At 36.1% G+C, this 18,707-nt stretch overlaps 1 non-coding gene across 1 annotated transcript; it reads left to right on the plus strand.

Annotated features, from left to right (window-relative positions):
* Positions 1-2,313: 2,313 nt before the first annotated feature.
* Positions 2,314-2,420, plus strand: LOC145573420 (small nucleolar RNA R71). The gene has a single exon (XR_014097456.1). It is a non-coding gene; the product is annotated as a small nucleolar RNA R71 (small nucleolar RNA).
* The last annotated feature ends 16,287 nt before the right edge of the window (positions 2,421-18,707 follow it).

The following is an 18,707-nucleotide window of genomic DNA, read 5'->3' on the forward strand; positions in this document are numbered from 1 at the left end:
TCTCTCATTCTCTTCTACGGTCATACCTCTATTCTTTGGGACAACGTGGACTGGGGAAACCCATCTAGAGCTAGAGATGGGGAATATGATTCCCGCATCCGATATCTTAGTGATTTCTTTCTTAACTACCTCCCCCATTTGAGGGTGTAGCTTTCGTTTCCTTTCAATTCTAGGTGAGGTGCCCTCCTAAAGAATGATATGGTGTGAACATAAAGCCGGGCTTATACCTTTGAGGTCATCAATTGTATAACTCAAATCACCTTGGTGCCTTCTCAAAACACCACATAACTCTTGAGCTTGACTGTCACTCAAGGAGAAACTAACAATAACGGGATAAGTAGAATTGGGGCTCAAGAATTAATACCTAAGGTGTGATGGTAGAAGCTTGAGCTCTACAATTGGAACACCTTTACCTTCCTTGGTTGAGGCCACTTGCAACGCATCTTGACTTGAAATTCCCATGCAAATGTGATCATTAGAAGTGAGCAAGTGCTCATGCATAGAATTCACAATATCATCCAAGATTTCAACTCTCGTACAATTTTCAACTGAAGAAGAAGGATATTTCATGCTTTCATTCAAATCAAATTCAATGAATTATTCTCTAAATTTGAGAGAAATCTTAGCACTTTTAACATCAATCATGGCACCCGAGGTAGCAAGAAAAGGTCTACCAAGTATAGAAGATTTTGTTTTTCTTGAAATCAACCGGAATTATAAACTTTCCTACCCTCAAAGGAACATATTCTACCTTACCTTTTGGAATCTTAATTTATTAATCGGCTAGTTGCAAGGTAATGTTGGTAGGTGAAAGTTCCCCTAACTCAAGTCTTTGACAAATCGAATATGGCATAAGGCTAACACTAGCTCCTAAGTCATACAAGGAATTATCAATTTGCATCTTATAAATAAGACAAGGGATATCACAAGTTCTTTTTCCACTCAAGATGTCCTTAAGAAATTTTTCATAATTCGGCATTTGGTCAATGACATCGGTAAATAGAAGGATAAGACGAAGTTGCCTAAGCATCTCTATGAATTTGCAAAATTGTTCATGTAGTTTGTGCCTATTGAACTTTTAGGGGTATGGGAGCTTAGCTTTGATTACTTCTCTTACTTTCTCTTTTTCTTTTTCAAAGAGTTTTTTTCTTTCTCATCTTCAACCAAAACTTCCTTAGTACTCTCCTTAGACTCACTTTTCTTAGGCTCTACATTCTCATGAATCCTTCCACTCCTTGTCACTATGGCATTAATTGGTCCCGTAGGATCTAAACCTTGAGATGGTAGGGAAGAAGGGATAGAATGCTCTTTCAAGACATTTGCCAATTGAGAAATTTGATTCTCCAACATCTTACTATGAGCCATCATGTCATTAAACTTCTTATCACTAGATGACATATAAGTGTGCAACACCTTGATTTGATTTTCAATGACATCCTCCAAACTACCTATAGAAGAAGATGATTAGGCATAAGAGCTATAATTTTGACCTTGAGCTTTTGGAGTGAAACCGGGTGGGGGACCCCTTTGATTGTTGTTTTGAATATTTCCCCGATTTTGGTTACTGTAATTGCCCCGACCTTGATTTTTTCCACTTTGGTTATGATTACCATAATTTTGTTTATGGTTCCCATATCCTTGCCCTTAGTTTTAACCACCATAACCTTGGTGGTTATATTTGCCTCGCAAACCTTGGTTTCTATAACCCTTATTGTGGTTATATTTATCAAAATTCCCATTATGATAGTTCCTATTCCCAATATTTCTTTGATTACCAAATCTAGGTCCAACATTATTATTAGACACATAGTTCACATGTTAATTCTCATGGCCAACATAATCATCACATCCATAAAAAGAAGCATTATGACAATTTGAAGCATCATGGTCATATGAATCACACAAATCACAAAACGTATAACCACTACACATGTTGCTAGAAGGGGAAGGTGATTTGAGTTAGGAAATGTACCTCTCCCCTTATTTTGGGAGGGAAGAATCGGTGCTTGAGATGAAGCACTCTTAAGTTTGGCTTTGATAGATTTTATTTCCTTCCCTAACTCCGAGATTTGTGAGGACAAGTTGTTGATGGCGTTGATATGATCAACCGAGTACACCGAAGCACCACTTTTCCTTGTTGTTTCACGCTCATCATCTTGCCAATCCATATAATGCCTCACTGCATCTTTAATGACATCCACCACTTCCTCCTCCGTCTTGTTCATTACTGGTCCTCCGGCTCCCGCGTCAAGGCAAGATTTTCCTCGAGGGCTTAAACCTCCATAGAAGATTTGGATGGTTTGATAAGTAGGAATCCCATGGTGTGGGCACTCTCTTTGGTATTCCTTATACCTCTCCCATGCCTCATAAAGACTTTCATTGGGTTTTTGTTTGAATCTTTGAATAAGAGCTCTTGCGTTGGCCGTCTTCTTTTGTAGGCAAAACCGAGATAAAAACTCCTTAATCACTTCATCCCATGTCCTTAAGGAGTTTTGTTTCACCTCCTTGTCCAACCACTCCAATGCACGTTCAATCAGAGAAAAAGGGAAAAGTTTAAGGCGAATAAACACTTGAGAAACCCTATTCACCTTGATGGTATTGCAATACTTCTCGAACTCCTTAAGATGATTGAGGGGACTTTCATGCGTTGCACCACTATATTGACACCTCTCTATCAAAGTGATTATAGCCGGTCTAATCTCAAAGTTGATTGCCAGTGTCGTAGGTAGAGCAATTATACTCTCATACCTATAGGCTCCCAGAACTCCTAACTCCTTCAATGCCACTCTATGGACATCTCCCATGATGACTTTCTCTTCTTCTTGCCTTGGAGAACGTCTAGCAACTCTCAACTTTGTAATTGTCTTTCCAATTTCCTGATCGAAAGGAAATAGAGAACGAACACAAGATCTACGCATACAATCTCAAAGAAAAGATTAGTAGCATGGCTACAAATGTAGCCTAAAAGAAAGAAAATATTTTTATGTTCTTCAAATAAATGGAATAGACTCAATCAACAATAACAAATAACCATGCCATTCCTCGGCAACGACGCCATTTTTGACGCGGGTGAAACCTAGGTCGTTGATTTCTAAGATATCCCGATCAAAACCAAATTTAAAAAACCAAACACAACCCTAATTATAAGGGTAAGTCCTGGTCGAACCCAAGGGAATGTGGTAATATATGCTAACGTCTCTAGCTAAGCTATTCTGAAACCTAGGTGAAGGTTGGTCTAAGCAAACTAAGCAACGCAAATAAATGAATACAAGAACGATATAAAGGATGCTAGGGAATTAGGATCCACATGCACTCATGACAATCATACCAATTGGGCAAGAAATCAACCAAGCATACAATGTGAGGGAAGGTAACTAATGCAATCAAAATCAAGTAAAGAGCTATTTCCTAGGGTTAAGCTAGATGTCTCTACAAATGACTTCAAAGGAAAACCGCAAAACAAGATCAATCGATAATATTAGCTTCCAAATTAATTTTTTCGTATCAATGAAAACTATTATGCAATCCAGATTCATATTTAAGGTTGATCACTTCCCAAGATATCAAACACATGCGCAACTTTCACCAACCAATTTTATCACAATGATGATCAATCAAATCCCCTAATTAGCCATGAATTATCACTCATACATGCTTTACCATATCCCTAACAAGTAATCTACTCACTACACATTCCAAATTTGAATAACAAAACTAAACTCATCACGAATTTCATCATCAACATTGTATTCAAAATATACTCAAGCTATCAAAAGATCAAATCAAACAAACAAGTATTTCAATTAAAATTCAAGAATTAAAAGCTAAAATTGCATTAAAGAGTAAAGAATTCTTACAAAAATTTGATCAAAACCAAAGAGGAAGAAGATTAAAAGTAGCATTCAACAAATTTACAAAGTTTCTCTCTCTAAAATCTAAGAACAAAAGATTCCCCAATTTGAGCTTCTCTCTCTAAAATTCTAATCAAAATCTAATTCTAAGCTAATTGAAAACTCATTTTCTCTCTAAGAATGAAGAAATTCTATATATAATAAAACTAACTGAGGAGAAGTTAGTTAGACGTCCAAAAAGAACTCCAAATGGCACGGCCTCTCCTCTTAATGTGTGGCCGCTCAAAAATGGGTACGGAACAGGGGAAGAGGAGGTGCGTGGCCGCACCTAACACCTGCGCGAGCAGTCGTTGATGCTCCCGTTCGCTTCACTTGATACATGTTGGGGGAGGCAGTCTCTAAAGGTCTTCATTGTGGGTTTAACACCGATTTTGATGTCAATGCAGCATGAGAGCGCTGCCTTGAAGACTTGGCTTTTGCCCTCCTTCATTTTTGATCTTTAAGAGGAGGAACCGACTCGCACCTTAAGCTTTGAAAATCCTGAGAGAAGGTCATTTGGATCCTTAGACGTCGCCAATTTCCTGAAATTCAAGAAAAGCAAACAAATAAAAGAAAAATCAAATTAAACCAAGAAATACAAGAAAATGGGAAAACAACTAAAGAAAACACAAAGTAGAGAAATATCCAATAAAATTAAAGAAAAGGAGATAAAAGAGACATAAAAACAATGAAAATTCATCCTAAAGGAGGCCAAATGAGTGCCATAAATGACACTCATTAGCAGGCATGCTTCCTCTAAATTGTTTCAGCCAAGAAACATGGAAAACATTGTGATTTCTTATTGAACTTGGTAACTGCTACCTGTAGGAAACCTTTCTAATTAATACAAAAACCTTGAAAGGGCCAAAGTATTTAGCAGCCAGCTTTATAGCTAACATAATTTTGCCTATAAAACTGCAATTTGAGCCAGACTTAATCATTCACTTCAAACTGTCTATCAAATCTTTTTTTATTAGCCTAAACTTTCAATCTATGTTGTGCCTTTGTCACGTTTCCCTTAAGAACTTTCAATATCATCTCTCTCATTTGCATACTTCTATCAGCTAACTCATTAGTTGACTCACCAGGAAGATAAAGTAAATGAATGGGTGGAGCTTGACAATATACATCCTTATAAGAAGTCATGCTAGCAGAAGAATGCAAGTGAGTATTTATACCACCATTCGGCCATAGGAAGATATTTACACCATTCTTTAGGTTGATCACTAGTTATGCACCTAATATATGTCTCCTGACACGTATTAACTACCTCAGTCTGCCCATCAGTTTCAGGATGATAAGCAGAGGAGAGTAGAAATTATGTTCCTTGCAATGAGAATAACCCTTTCAGTTTGGCTCAAGAAGATAAAGTCTCTGGCACTCACTATACTCCTAGGCCACCCATGGAGCTTGAACACATAATCTAGGTATACCTGAGCTACCTCAACAGCTATAAAAGGGTGCTTGAGGGCCATGAAATGAGCATATTTTCTCAGTCTATCAACCACAATAAATTAACATTTCTGTTCATAGACATGGATAACCTTGTGATGAAATCCATGGAAATATCAGTCCAAATTTGCTCAAGTATAGGAAGAGGCTGTAATGCACCAGGCTTAGCAGAGCTATTGTATTTTGAGGCTTGACAAACCATACCTTTTTTGACAAATTGGCTCACATCCTTTGCCATACCCTTCCAATAGAATACCTTGTGCAACTTTTTCCATGTCTTGTCTCTATCAGAACGTCCTTCCCCCAGAGTAGCATGATGCCAAGTCATTAATTTTCCCTTCAAGGTTGGATGAGGACCAATAATATTCTTGCCATGTCTTCTCAACAAACCATCTTACAAACTAAACCCAATCAGACTATCACCTTAATTAAGCTTTCCCACCAAAGCTTGAGTGTTATAATAAAGATCATAACTAGCTTTAATGGCTTGAGTAAGGTCAGAGTAAATCACTGAAATTACCAAAAGTAGAATCTCTAACCTAGAAATCCTAAATCCAGTAGTGTTCTCAAAACTTACCTTATATTAAATTTTATAATTGTAGGGAATAATTTCAAACATCCCACACTTGAGCCCTACTGTGATCATACACTTAAGCATGGTGGTGTCCAAAGGGAAGGAAGCTAGAGCAAAAGAGTCGCCAACAAGTTTTAAGAACTTGTAAACCGCTCACAAGGTGAAGGTTACACACCTTCACGATCCATGAGATCGTTAACTCCATAGTGGTCCTGAACCATGACTGGATATTCAAGGTTAAAGGTACAAATCCAACCTAAAAGAGATTGAACATGCCCTAAATAGGCCTCTACTTTATTCTTCTCATATTCATGTGCGCTTTTTGACTAACATACAATCAATATGTTAACCCTAAACCTGTTTAATCTATGTTGGTTGAATATTAATGCACAAAATAACCTATTATTGGCGATCACTTGAATTTAAATCATATTAGCGTAAATAAAATAATTAATTATCTTATTAAGAATGATTTCAAGTACAAATTTCCTTTAAACCTGCAAGAAAGGGCGTAACCAAGCAATAACAGTAATATATCAAGCAACATAATAATAATATTGATACAACAAATCATCATCATCATCATGATAATATTCATCAAAGCATAATAATATTAGTAGGATCCTAGGCATGATACTAACAAGATTAATAACAAATCCTAGCATGTCACTAAACATTAAAGATCAAATCTTTAACCCTGACATGATACTAACATGATAGAAGAAAATAGGAAACAACCCAAACATGGTACTAGAAAGCAATAATAAAAGTATCCTAACATGATATTAAGAATTAATATAATTTAAGCATGCTTTCTAAAGATATAGAGCAATGAAATTACTCACTTTGTTGCCTCGTATCTCTTTCAATAAAAATAATACACACGTTAGTAACTTCAATAAAAATATTAAACAGTAAATCTAATTAATCAAAGAATTGAAATAAGATTTGGGACCAAACCCTTAGAAATTATCAACCTTTCACGTTGAGGTCTAAGGTAACTTCGAGCTTGGTTAGATGTGTCTGAGTCTTGTGATGGAAGAGTTTTGTTTTAAAATGGAAGGCTTAGTAAGAGGGAGATCAAACAAGCTTCTAGCTTTTAGAGAGAGAGTAGAGAGATGATTGTTGATTGTTGATTGTTGTTGGTGATGAAAACGGAGGAAATCGACCTTATTTATAGAGAAAATTGATCGAAAACGATTAGAAAAGAGTTAGAATTTGAATCAGAATAAAATTCCTTTTAGAGCGGCAAGCTAAAAAGCATCGTGGCGCGATGGAATTATTGCGGGGCGATGAAAACAGGTTTTTGCGTATTTTATTTTTATCGTAACTTTTGATCTAGAAGTCAAAATAAGTCATATAATATATTGTTGGAAATCTATTGAAGTCTATTTAGAATCAGATTAAAATATTATGTAGAATAAAAGATATGACTGAAATAGTGGAAGGGTGTTAGTTTTGGATAGAGTTTCGTATTTCTTTCATATCTTTTTTGTTATAGCTCGAAATTAATATTATAATATATCATTGGAAAGATAAATTCAAGAGCTATCCAACCATTTATGACTTGGATAAAATTTACGAGGCACGAAAATAATATCTTACTGTCTTTGAACGTCTTTCATTTCGAATAGAATTAAGACTTTCAAAACGAGAAGTTTTATTAAATTTCTAACACTTTATCTTATCTTTTCAAAAAGGATAATTAAGATCTTTTAGAAACATATAGAAGCTTCTAATTAATCCTAATTGGTTTATAAATATAATTAACAGTAATGGACCCTCCACATGATCATTGGGTCGCACATCAAACTTGTTTAGACCCTGTTTTTTTTTTTACCATAACTTCCTTGTTATAACTCGGAATAGGGCTTATAATCTTGGGAAAGGTCTTTTCAAACCCCATCCAACTACTCAAGTATCGGACCCTTATTATGGACTATACAAAATTAGATTGGTCGTTTTTCATAAATATGATACGAAATGAATGATTTTCGAAAATAGAAAGAAATATTTTATTAAAAACATTTTAGAAAACAGAAGAATTCACGAGACTCTTCAACATTTCACCTTACTCGATATAAATGATGTGAAAAGTAATCATCAATGGGTTTGATTTTTGGGGAGACACAATTTGGTGCCTACAGAAGCCCCCACTTTGGCTGAATTTGGAGAAACGTAAGTTTTGAAAACAAAAGTCAGAGAAGCGATAGGGACGGAGAATGACTCAGAACATTCTACGATCCTAAATCATTCTTGTAACACCGATACCTGCAAACTAGCGTTAGTTAAACAGATAAGAGAGTTAGAAACGCGTATCTTGCACCGTCGAGTACACGTCTCTAGAGTAACCGATTTGTTTGTTGCTGCATTTTGTTATGACGATCTCCACATGATAGGGAACATCGTCGAAGACCACTGCTTGTAGCCATCTTCCGTTTTGTTGTGACAATCTTCCACATCGTTGAATATCGCTGCTTGTAGCTATCTTCAGTTCTGTTGTGACGTCCTTCCACGTCTTGGGAATTCTATCGCGAACCACTGCGCCTCGAGTGATCCATTGGACGGCAATCTTCCACGCCTTTGGAATTCTATCGCGAACCACTATGCCTCGAGCGATCCACTGGACGATAATCTTCCACGCCTCGGGAATTCTTATTGTGAACCACTACGTTTCAAGAGATCCATTGGATGACATTTTTCCACGTCTCGGGAAATCTTATCATAAGCTTCTACGCCTTGAGCAACTCATAAGTGAATGACGACAAATTTCCTCGCCTCGGGCAACATGTCGTAGACTCTTTCGTCTTGAGCCGTCTTCTGAATGATGATTTTCCACGCCTTAGGAAGCCTAATAGTTTTAACAATTTCCATGCCTTGAGAGTCCTGCCGTGAGCTCCTACGCCTTGAGTAACTCGCAAGTGAAATTCCACTAAGTAACCACGCCTTAGGATGCGATCACCAACTTCTACGCCTTGGGAAGTGTGCATCAATCGACAATTTTTCTTCATCTTGGAAATAATTTGTCCGATAATTATAGGTCTCTTCGCCTCGAGAAACTTGTTGGAAACGTCTTCCAACATTACTTCGCCTTGATCTATCCTCTCAAATTGGGTGACAACTTTATCATCCAAGGGAATGTTGTCAAAGATAACTATGCCTTGAGTCGTCTTCTCAAATTAAGGTGACATATTCCACATCATTAGGGGATGTCGTCGAAGACCACTGCGCCTTGTGCCGTCTTGTCAAATTCTCTCATCTTCACGCCTTGGAAGTGATAGCTTCTCATGTCTTGAAAAAACTTGCGTCGTTTGCCTTAGACCTTTGTAAAAATCACTTGTCCGTCTAGGACTTAGTGCACCTGCATCTATGTTTTGGACTATAGAACATTGTTTATGTTTTTCTTAGGGTTGACCTAAGGCTTGATGTGTTTGACTTATTGTGGTTAGTTGACTTGAGGTTGACTCAAGATTTAACTTATTTGACTTTTTATGTGACTTAATGTGTTTTGATTAACTCGACTCAATGTGTTGTGACACAACATGACTGAATGTACATGAGTCGTGTGTGCATTGTATTGTGTTGTGCTCGTACGACTCGAAAATGCAAAACTCTTCCGTCATTTTTGTGGAGGGTACTGACTTTCTCCAGAAAAAGAAAGACGCGAAAAAGAATCGAAGTGAGTGTCGCGGTGTTTGTGGTGCATGTTGAATGAGCTTACTCAAATGTATGCATTGATGTTGTATCTCATGGTGAAAGGATTATAGCATCCTAGGCTATCTCGATTGATAAGTCGACGATGAAAACTTAGGCACGAAGGCTAAGTAGTTCACACTTTGCAATGCAATGATGATTACAAGTGATTTTGATATGACAAGGCATGCTTCAACATTGTGTTAAGATTTCATCACAAAGGGTTCTTATGGGAAGGTTTATTTGGCCATGAATATGTGATGTGTGTGAAAGTGATACCAAAGTTAGGGTGTAAAGGCTAACGATGCGGAAAAGTATTTTGAATAGAGTCAAATGATGGTAACTGTTAGGCTGGGTAGGCTAATGATGTAAGGATCAAGCCCCCAAGTCTAGCTCTAAATGGATAGGTATGAGCATTGTAGATCTCTTTATATGATCATACATGAATGTAAATGTGAATGTGAATGCATTATTATTATCACGGCCGCACCCCAATGTAAGGTTGCTTACGTATCCGTTAGGAATCAGGACGAACGTAGCTCTAGCCGAACCTCGCACAAGTGCGTGTATACCTCAAAGAGGTCTTTGAAGGATTGTAACGTGGTTAGGCTAAAGGTTGAAGAAGAAGGGGATAATTTCTCAAGACCCTAGATAAGCTCCCAAGGTGTGCAACCTTGCTTTTGAATCTTTTTATTTGTATGCTTGAGGTTTCTCACTTTCGAACTCTCTTTTGGTTTTGCATTTTTTACTCTCTTTTTTTGCTTTGGCATTTTTTTCATACTCAAATCCTTTTTTATAAGTGTGGGCAATCCCAATGATGCGGTCTATCACTTACTTGGCATTCATGTTTCTCAGGCATGGTACCGAGCACTCGATGAGAGACGCAATCTGAGACGTGTTCATATCAAAGACATGTTCATGTCAATGACATCAGAACACTTGCCCTTTTGCACACTTTTATTATTTTTGAACTTTTAAAGTTTTTGTAAAATCACTCAAACTTTTGTATTTTGCATAAGTTGCACACCATCCCATCCTAAGGTTAGGTAGATGTGGGTTGAAAAAACACAGGTCTATCGTTAGATGAAGCTTAAAGTGGTTCATCAAGAAAGGATTATATATTTGAAGGGTGAAAGGTGATACGATATGGCTACAAGGGTGCCTCGAATCATTAGTATACCTTGTGCTTGATCAAGCATGGATTTTTTTTTTAATGCAATGCAATTTAATAATCATATGCAAATAAATACATGCTCACTTTATTAAATTGAAAAAAATAAAAAATAAACTCTAATAAAAATCTAATGAGGAAGATGAGGAATGCCTATGCTAGACTTATTGGGGAAAGGAGTAATAAAGAAAAAAAAATAGAGAAAGAGGTCACTAAATCTTGTCGTTGAAGCTCGTCTCGTGTCTTGTGCTCTATTATCATTCGGTTTTCTTGCCAGCTGGAGGTATGGCAGGCTCGTTATTATAGATCAAATATTGGATGACCTCTTTTAGCTTCCAACAACTCTCGGTAGTATGCCCCCTACCTTGATGGTACTTGCAATGAGCGTTAGAAGCCCAGTTGGGTGATCTGTTTTCGGGTGCTGGATCTTGAAGAGGTCCAATAGGAGTGATGAGTCCTTTGGTATGAAGTCGATTGAAAGCAATAGTTCATCCCAATAGGGGTGAATTCTTTCCTTAGTTGCTTTTTAGGTCTTTGATTATCCATGGCTAAGACTTCGTTAAGGTTAAAGGCACTAATATTGTTACTAGAGTAGGTGTTTTCGAAAGAAGAAGGATTATCGTTCTTCTTTCCTTTGCACCCACTGTTGTTACTATGGTTTGTAACTTTTTGTTCTGCGAGATCATCTTCAATATCAATACCATTGTCATAGACAGCTTTGAAAGTATTTAAATTTCATTGATATTTTAGGTGCTTTTGGTACTTATTTTTGAGGTTCTTAATGAACATCCTTATGGACTCTTTTTCGATAGGAACCTCTATCGTCTTAGCGGAAGTTTCCTTCCACTTGTTGAAGAAGGAAGTAAATCCTTCGTTTTCATTTTGTTTTAACATCTCAAGCTCCCTATGGTCAGTTTCAACGTGGATGTTGCACTTGTATCTATCAATGAAAGCGTTTGTAATAGACTCCCAGGAGGAGGTCATCTCCTTTTCTAGGGAGAAAAACCATTGTTGACAAACGGTTTCAAGTGATAGTGAGAATACTGAAGGAAAGGCCTTCCTGTCAATAGCCTTAATGCTCATTATAGTCTCGAAAGCTCTTAAATAATGAAAGTAAGGATTGTCGGTAAGCTTGAACTTAGAAATGTCATTGGTACTGAACTTCTGTGGAAGAAGTTCCTTGTCCACTAAGACCCCTTAGGAGCTAATTCCTTAATACTTATAATCATTGGAAACTTTCTTAAGGCTTTCTTCCATGCGCTCAAGCTGTCGTTGTTTACTAGGATCATTGACTTGAAGAGCGAGAGTTTTGAAAATCTCGGTCAAGTTACTCATGTTTTGTCTCAACTCATCAACTTCTTGTTGGGTTAACATTTTCTTAGCTTTCCTTCTTTGATGGATTGGTTTATCGAAGAGTAGTACTTGAATGAAGGTGTTGTCCTTGATTAAACGCCCTTCTCTCCTTGACCAAGTGATGTGGAAAGGGAAGTATGGATACTTTTTGTTAATTATTTGACTCAAACTCGATTCCACATGCGATAGATGGGAAGAGATTATGGAATATGAGGGGAGTGACATGTATGGTGAAATCATGTGGAGAGTGGAAAAATGATATAGATAGAGAGATGTTTAGGAATAGAATGAACCCCTAACTCAAATGACGGAAAAAACGACTTATGCATGGACCTAAGACATGGCCATGGTGACACATATACAATGTGTGTGCTTTGACTAGTTAGTGTAAGTGATATGTTCAAGACAAATGTCATGACCATGTGACTAGACATGTGATTAGACTCATACAAAGACTAAGTTAAGACTACATCTATATACACTATACTGGACGGGCTATGGTATTTCAGTCATAAATTTTTATTTGTGACTCCAAATTGCAAGAAACCAACGCCACATGAAAGTTAAAACTGGGGGCTACAGATCCATAGGCTATACAACTCGTAATACTTTCTAGAAATCCGATTATGACCAAAATTAGTTGACGCTTGTGCAGTATGCGGGAATAAAATTCCGGGTTGACTCAAAGGAACTATGACTCTATTTTAGACATATTTATTAGCTCAAATTAATTAATAAATTAATTAAGAAAATTCCTTTATTCATTGTTTAGTTTATTTAAGCATATTTATAATCAAAAGTCAAAACAAACGGTTAGTTTAATCTCATGTAAGTATGCACAAGTAGTCAAATAGTCACAACATGATGCAATGAGTTTGCAACCTAATCATGGCTCTAGTTCTCCAAAGTTCAAGGATTATGGTAGTCAAATAGGGTCCATGGTTATGAGTCCAGATGCATCGCGTGGAAGCCTTACCTTTGAAAGGGTTGGCGCGTTTGGATGGGACCCCACAAGTTATATTTGTTTCCATGGTTTGGTGAATTCACAAACTCGGATGTACACTTCGTTGCAATGAGCGTTCGATTGGGTATATGGAGCGTGAATTCCCAGGGGTTTATGGCCATTTGTAGAACACTTATGGGTTTTAGGAAAGAGAGATTTCATTAAATCAGGAAGTAATATCGGCCAAACGGTACAAGAACCGGTCAAAGCAAGAAGGCAAACATCTGGCTCGGTATTGGAAGTACCTAGCGCGAGAAAACAGGGACCATCGCGAGGATATGGCCCTGTCACGCCGCGATGTTGCCATCGCGTCGCGACAGAGCCATCGCACTACGATGGGCTCTATTCTATCAGCGACAGTTCCTACATGCCTCGACAGTTTTCTATGTTCTTAGAATTTTCCAATTTTCGCAGCGTTTTTTCGATTCTAGTTGTAAAAGATATTTTCCAAATTTCCTACGCGTAAAAAGCCTATGTTTTTGACGCATTACAGATGGTCTTTCCAATGAGATCCTTTATTATGCTTATGCTAATAATGTTAATCAAAATTACGCACATGAATACTTAGAACTTTTTGAGTCTCATCCATTCATCATAAATTATTATTGCCAAAATAAATTTTAGGAATTAAAATAGAAATCCTCCTTAGTGGAGTCGCCAAAAACTGTAGGGAATTATTTCAAGCATCCCACGCTTGAGCCCCACTGTGATCATACACTTAAGCACGGTGGCGTCCAAAGGTAAGGAAGCTAGAGCAAAAGAGTCGCCAACAAGTTTTAGGAACTTGCAAACCGTTCACACGGTGAGGGTTACACCCCTTCACGATCCATGAGATCGCTAACTCCATAGTGGTCGTGAACCATGACTAGATATTCGGGGATGAAGGTACAAATCTAACCTAAAAGAGATTGAACCTGCCCTAAATAGGCCTCTACTTTATTCTTCTCATTTCATGTGCGCTTTCTGACTAACATACAATCAATATATTAACCCTAAACCTGTTTAATGTATGTTTGTTGAATATTAATGCATAAACAAACTTATTATTGGAAATCACTTGAATTAAAATAATATTAGCCTAAATAAAATTATTAATTATCTTATTAAGCGTGATTTCAAGTACAAATTCCCTTTAAACCTAAAGAAAGGGCGTGACCAAGCAATAACAATAATATATCAAGCAACATATTATAGGGAATATTTCAAGCATCCCACACTTGAGCCCCACTGTGATCATACACTTAAGCATGGTGACATCCAAAGGGAAGGAAGCTAAGAGCAAAAGAGTCGCCAACAAGTGTTAGGAACTTGTGAACTGTTCACAGGGTGAAGGTTACACCCCTTAACGATCCAGGAGATCGTTAACTCCAATAGGTCTAGAACCATGACTGGAAGTTCGGGGATGAAGGTACAAATTCAACCTAAAAGAGATTAAACCTGCCCTAATAATAGGCCTCTACTTTATTCTTCTCATATTCATGTGCGCTTTCTGACTAACATGCAATCAATAAATTAACCCTGAACCTGTGTATCTATGTTGGTTAAATTTTAATGCACAAACAAAACTATTATTGGCGATCACTTGAATTATAATCATATTAACCTAAACAAGATTATTAATTATCTTATTAAGCAAGTACAAATTCCCTTTAATCCTGCATAAAAGACGTGATCAAGCAATAAAAAATAATATATAACAATATCAAGCAACATAATATAAATTGACAACAATCATCATCATCATCATATTAATAATAATAATCTTAATCTCAACGCAATAATAATATTAGCAAGATCCTAGGCATGATACTAACAAGATTAATAACAAATCCTAGCATGTCACTAAATAATAAAGATCAAATCTTCATCCCTAACATGATACCAACATGATAGAAAAAAAAAAAAAAGAAATAGGAAGCAACCTAAACATGATACTAGAAACATACATGATATTAGAAATATTAGTTATTACCCTAAACATGATACTAGGAATCATAAAGACATCCTAACATGATACTAGGAATCAAAATAATTGAAGCATGATTTCTATATCAAAATAACAATTAAATTACTTACTTGGATGCCTCGTATCTCTTTCTAATAACAAAATACACGCGTTAGTAACTTCAAGGAAAATAATAAATCAAACAATTAATTTAAATAATTGAAATAGAGATTTAGGACCAAACCCTCAGAAAGTATAAACCTTTCACGTCTAGGGCGAAGGCAACTTCGAACTTGGCTAGGTGTGTCTAGAACTAATGAATGTGGAATTTTGTGAGAGGGAAGGTTTAGAAAAAGAATAGAGAAAGAGAAAGCTTCTAGCTTTAGAGAGAGAGAAAGAAAGAAATGATTGTTGTTTCTTGATTGTTGATGATATAAAACGGAGGTCTAGGACCCTATTTATAAGAAAAAAAAGTCCGAAAACAGATAGAAAGAGTAAGAATTCGAATCGGATTAAAATTGGCTTCTGTCGCCAGGTGACAGACATCAGCGCCAAACGACAGACTCTGTCGTCTGGCGACAAACTCTGTCGTTTGGCTTTAATTAAAAGATAAAATGTGCTTTGTACGGAATCCTTTTCCTAATATGATTAAGCAGCAAATTCCGTGTTTATCAAATTAAAATCAGGTTTATCATAAAACATTTATTTTATTCCAAATAAAACACTTTAAAATATAATCATCAATCCTAATACTATTAGAATTTAAAAGAACCTTCTAAATATTCTAGAAGATTAAAATCAATCTTAATAACTTTAGGAATAATAATTATTAGGCCCTCCTCTAGATCATTAGACCGCATATAAAAATCATTTCGGGCCCAATTTAGTATTTAATCGATAACTTTCTCATTGTTCATCGGAATTGTGCTTATAATATATCGTTGGAAAGCTCTTTTCAAGACCAACCCAACTACACTATTATTGGACCCTTATCATGGACAAAACTAAATTGGACTGGCTGTATTAATAAATATAGTAGGAAGAAATTTTATCAAAAACAGAAAGAGAGATATTTTAATAAAAACATCCACATTACTAAACTTTTCACACTTTCACCTCGTTCGACAATCAAATGACGTGAAAGCTATTCATCACCGGGTTTGGTTTTGAGGAGACACATTTGGGTGTCTACACATATTAATAATATTGATACAACAAATCATCATCATCATGATAATATTCATCAAAGCATAGTAATATTAGCAAGATCCTAGGCATGATACTAACAAGATTAATAACAAATCCTAGCATGTCACTAAACATTAAAGATCAAAGCTTTAACCCCGACATGATACCAACATTATAGAAAAAAATAGGAAACAACCAAAACATGATACTAGAATGCAATAAAAGCATCCTAACACGATACTAAGAATTAATATAATTTAAGCATGCTTAATAAAGATATAAAGCAATGAAATTACTCACTTTGTTGCCTCGTATCTCTTTCTATCAAAACAATTCACACGTTAGTAACTTCAATAAAAATATTAAACAAAATCTAATCAAAGAATTGAAATAAGATTTGGGACCAAACCCTTAGAAATTATCAACCTTTCACGTCGAGGTCTAAGGCTACTTTGAGCTTTGCTAGGTGTGTCTAAGTCTCGTGATGGAGGAATGTTGTTTGAAAAGGGAATGCTTAGAAGAGGGAGAAAAATGACCGAAAATGGAGGAAATCGACCTAATTTGTAGAGAAAAACGATAGAAAACGATTGGGAAAGAGTTAAAATTCAAATCGCAATAAATTTCTTTTTAGCACGGTAAGATACAAAGCATCGTAGCGCGATGAAAACAGTTTTTTTTCCGGATTTTGTTTTTATCATAACTTGTGGTCTAGAAGTCCAAAATAAGTCATGTAATATGTTGCTGGAAATCTCTTGAAGTCTACTTTCCAACCCAATTAGAATCAGATTAAAATCCTATGTAGAATAAAAAATATTACCAAAATAGTGGAAGGGTGTCAATTTTGGATAGAGTTTGGTATTTATTTCATATCTTTTTCGTTATAGTTCAAAATTAATATTATAATATATCATTGGAAAGAAAATTTCAAGAGATATCCGACCATCTAATATTTGGATAGAAGTTATGAGGCACGAAAATAATATCTGATTATCTTTGCACGTCTTCCATTTTGAATATAATTAGGAATTTCAAAAAGTGAAGTTTTATTCAATTTCAAACTCTTTATCTTATCTTTTCAAAAAGGATAATTAAGATCTTTTAGAAACTTATAAAAGCTTCTAATTAATCCTAAATGGTTTAGAAATATAATTAAGATTAATGGACCCTCCACATGATCACTGGGTCGCACATCAAACTCATTTAGACCCACTTTATTTGACCGTAACTTCCTTGTTATAACTCGGAATTGGGCTTATAATATATCGTTGGAAAGGTCTTTTCAATTCCCATCCATCTATTCAATTATCCGACCCTGATTATGGACTATGCTAAACTGGATTGGGAAGTTTTTCATAAATAGGATACGAAATGAATGATTTTTGAAAACAGAATGAAATATTTTAGTAAAAACAATTTAGAAAACAGAAGAATTCACGAGACTCTTCAACATTTCACCTTACTCGATATCAATGATGTGAAAAGTACTCATTACTGGGTTTGGTTTTTAGGGTGACACAATTTGGTGTCTACAATAATCAAATATCATGGGTTTGGAGAGCAAAACTGCTGAAAGGGAGTTGAAATCCTCTTTTGGAGCAACCATGTCAAGCTCTTTTTGTTAGTTTTGACAACAAAGGAGCTCCTATAAAATATTATTCCCAAATCTGAACAGCAAAGACCATAGCAAGTAACTCCTTCTCATACACTGAGAGTTTTTGCCACTTTAGCCCCAATGTCTTGCTAATAAAGGCTATGGGATGGCTATCTTGCATCAACATAGCCCCAATACCTGTTTTAGAAGCATCTGTCGCCACCATAAACTACTTAGAGAAGTTTGGAAATGCTAAGTCTAGAGCACTTACCAAAGCAGATTTCAACATGTCAAAAGCATTATGAGCTAAATGAGTCCACTCAAATGCACCTTTTTTAACAGTTCTATAAGAGGCTTACTAATGCTGGCATAAACTCTTATGAATTTCTTGTAATATCCTACAAGCCCAAGGAAGCTTCTGAGCTCCTTGACAGTTTTGGGGCTTGACCAAGAATTGACATAACTGACCTTTTTAGGATCAGTTTCCATTTCCTTTACAGAAATCAAATGCCCCAAATACTAAACTCTGCTAGAAGCAAATGAGCATTTGCTTAACTTTGCATACAAAGAATGTTTTCATTAGCTTGAATACCTTAGCCAAATGTTGCCAGTGCTCATTAATGCTCTTGCTATAGACCAAGATGTCATCAAAAAAATACCAGAATACATTTCCTTAGCAATGGCCTAAAAACATCATTCATCAAGCTTAGAAAAGAGAATGGAGCATTAGTAAGGCCAAAGGGCATAACTAAGAACTCATAATTCCCTTCATGAGTGCAGTTTTGAAAACATCATAGTGATGAATTCTCAGTTGTTGGTATCCATCTTTGATATCTAACTTATTGAA

Source organism: Chenopodium album, chromosome 12 (genome assembly GCF_948465745.1).
Source record: "Chenopodium album chromosome 12, dcCheAlbu1.1, whole genome shotgun sequence".
NCBI lineage: Eukaryota > Viridiplantae > Streptophyta > Magnoliopsida > Caryophyllales > Amaranthaceae > Chenopodium > Chenopodium album.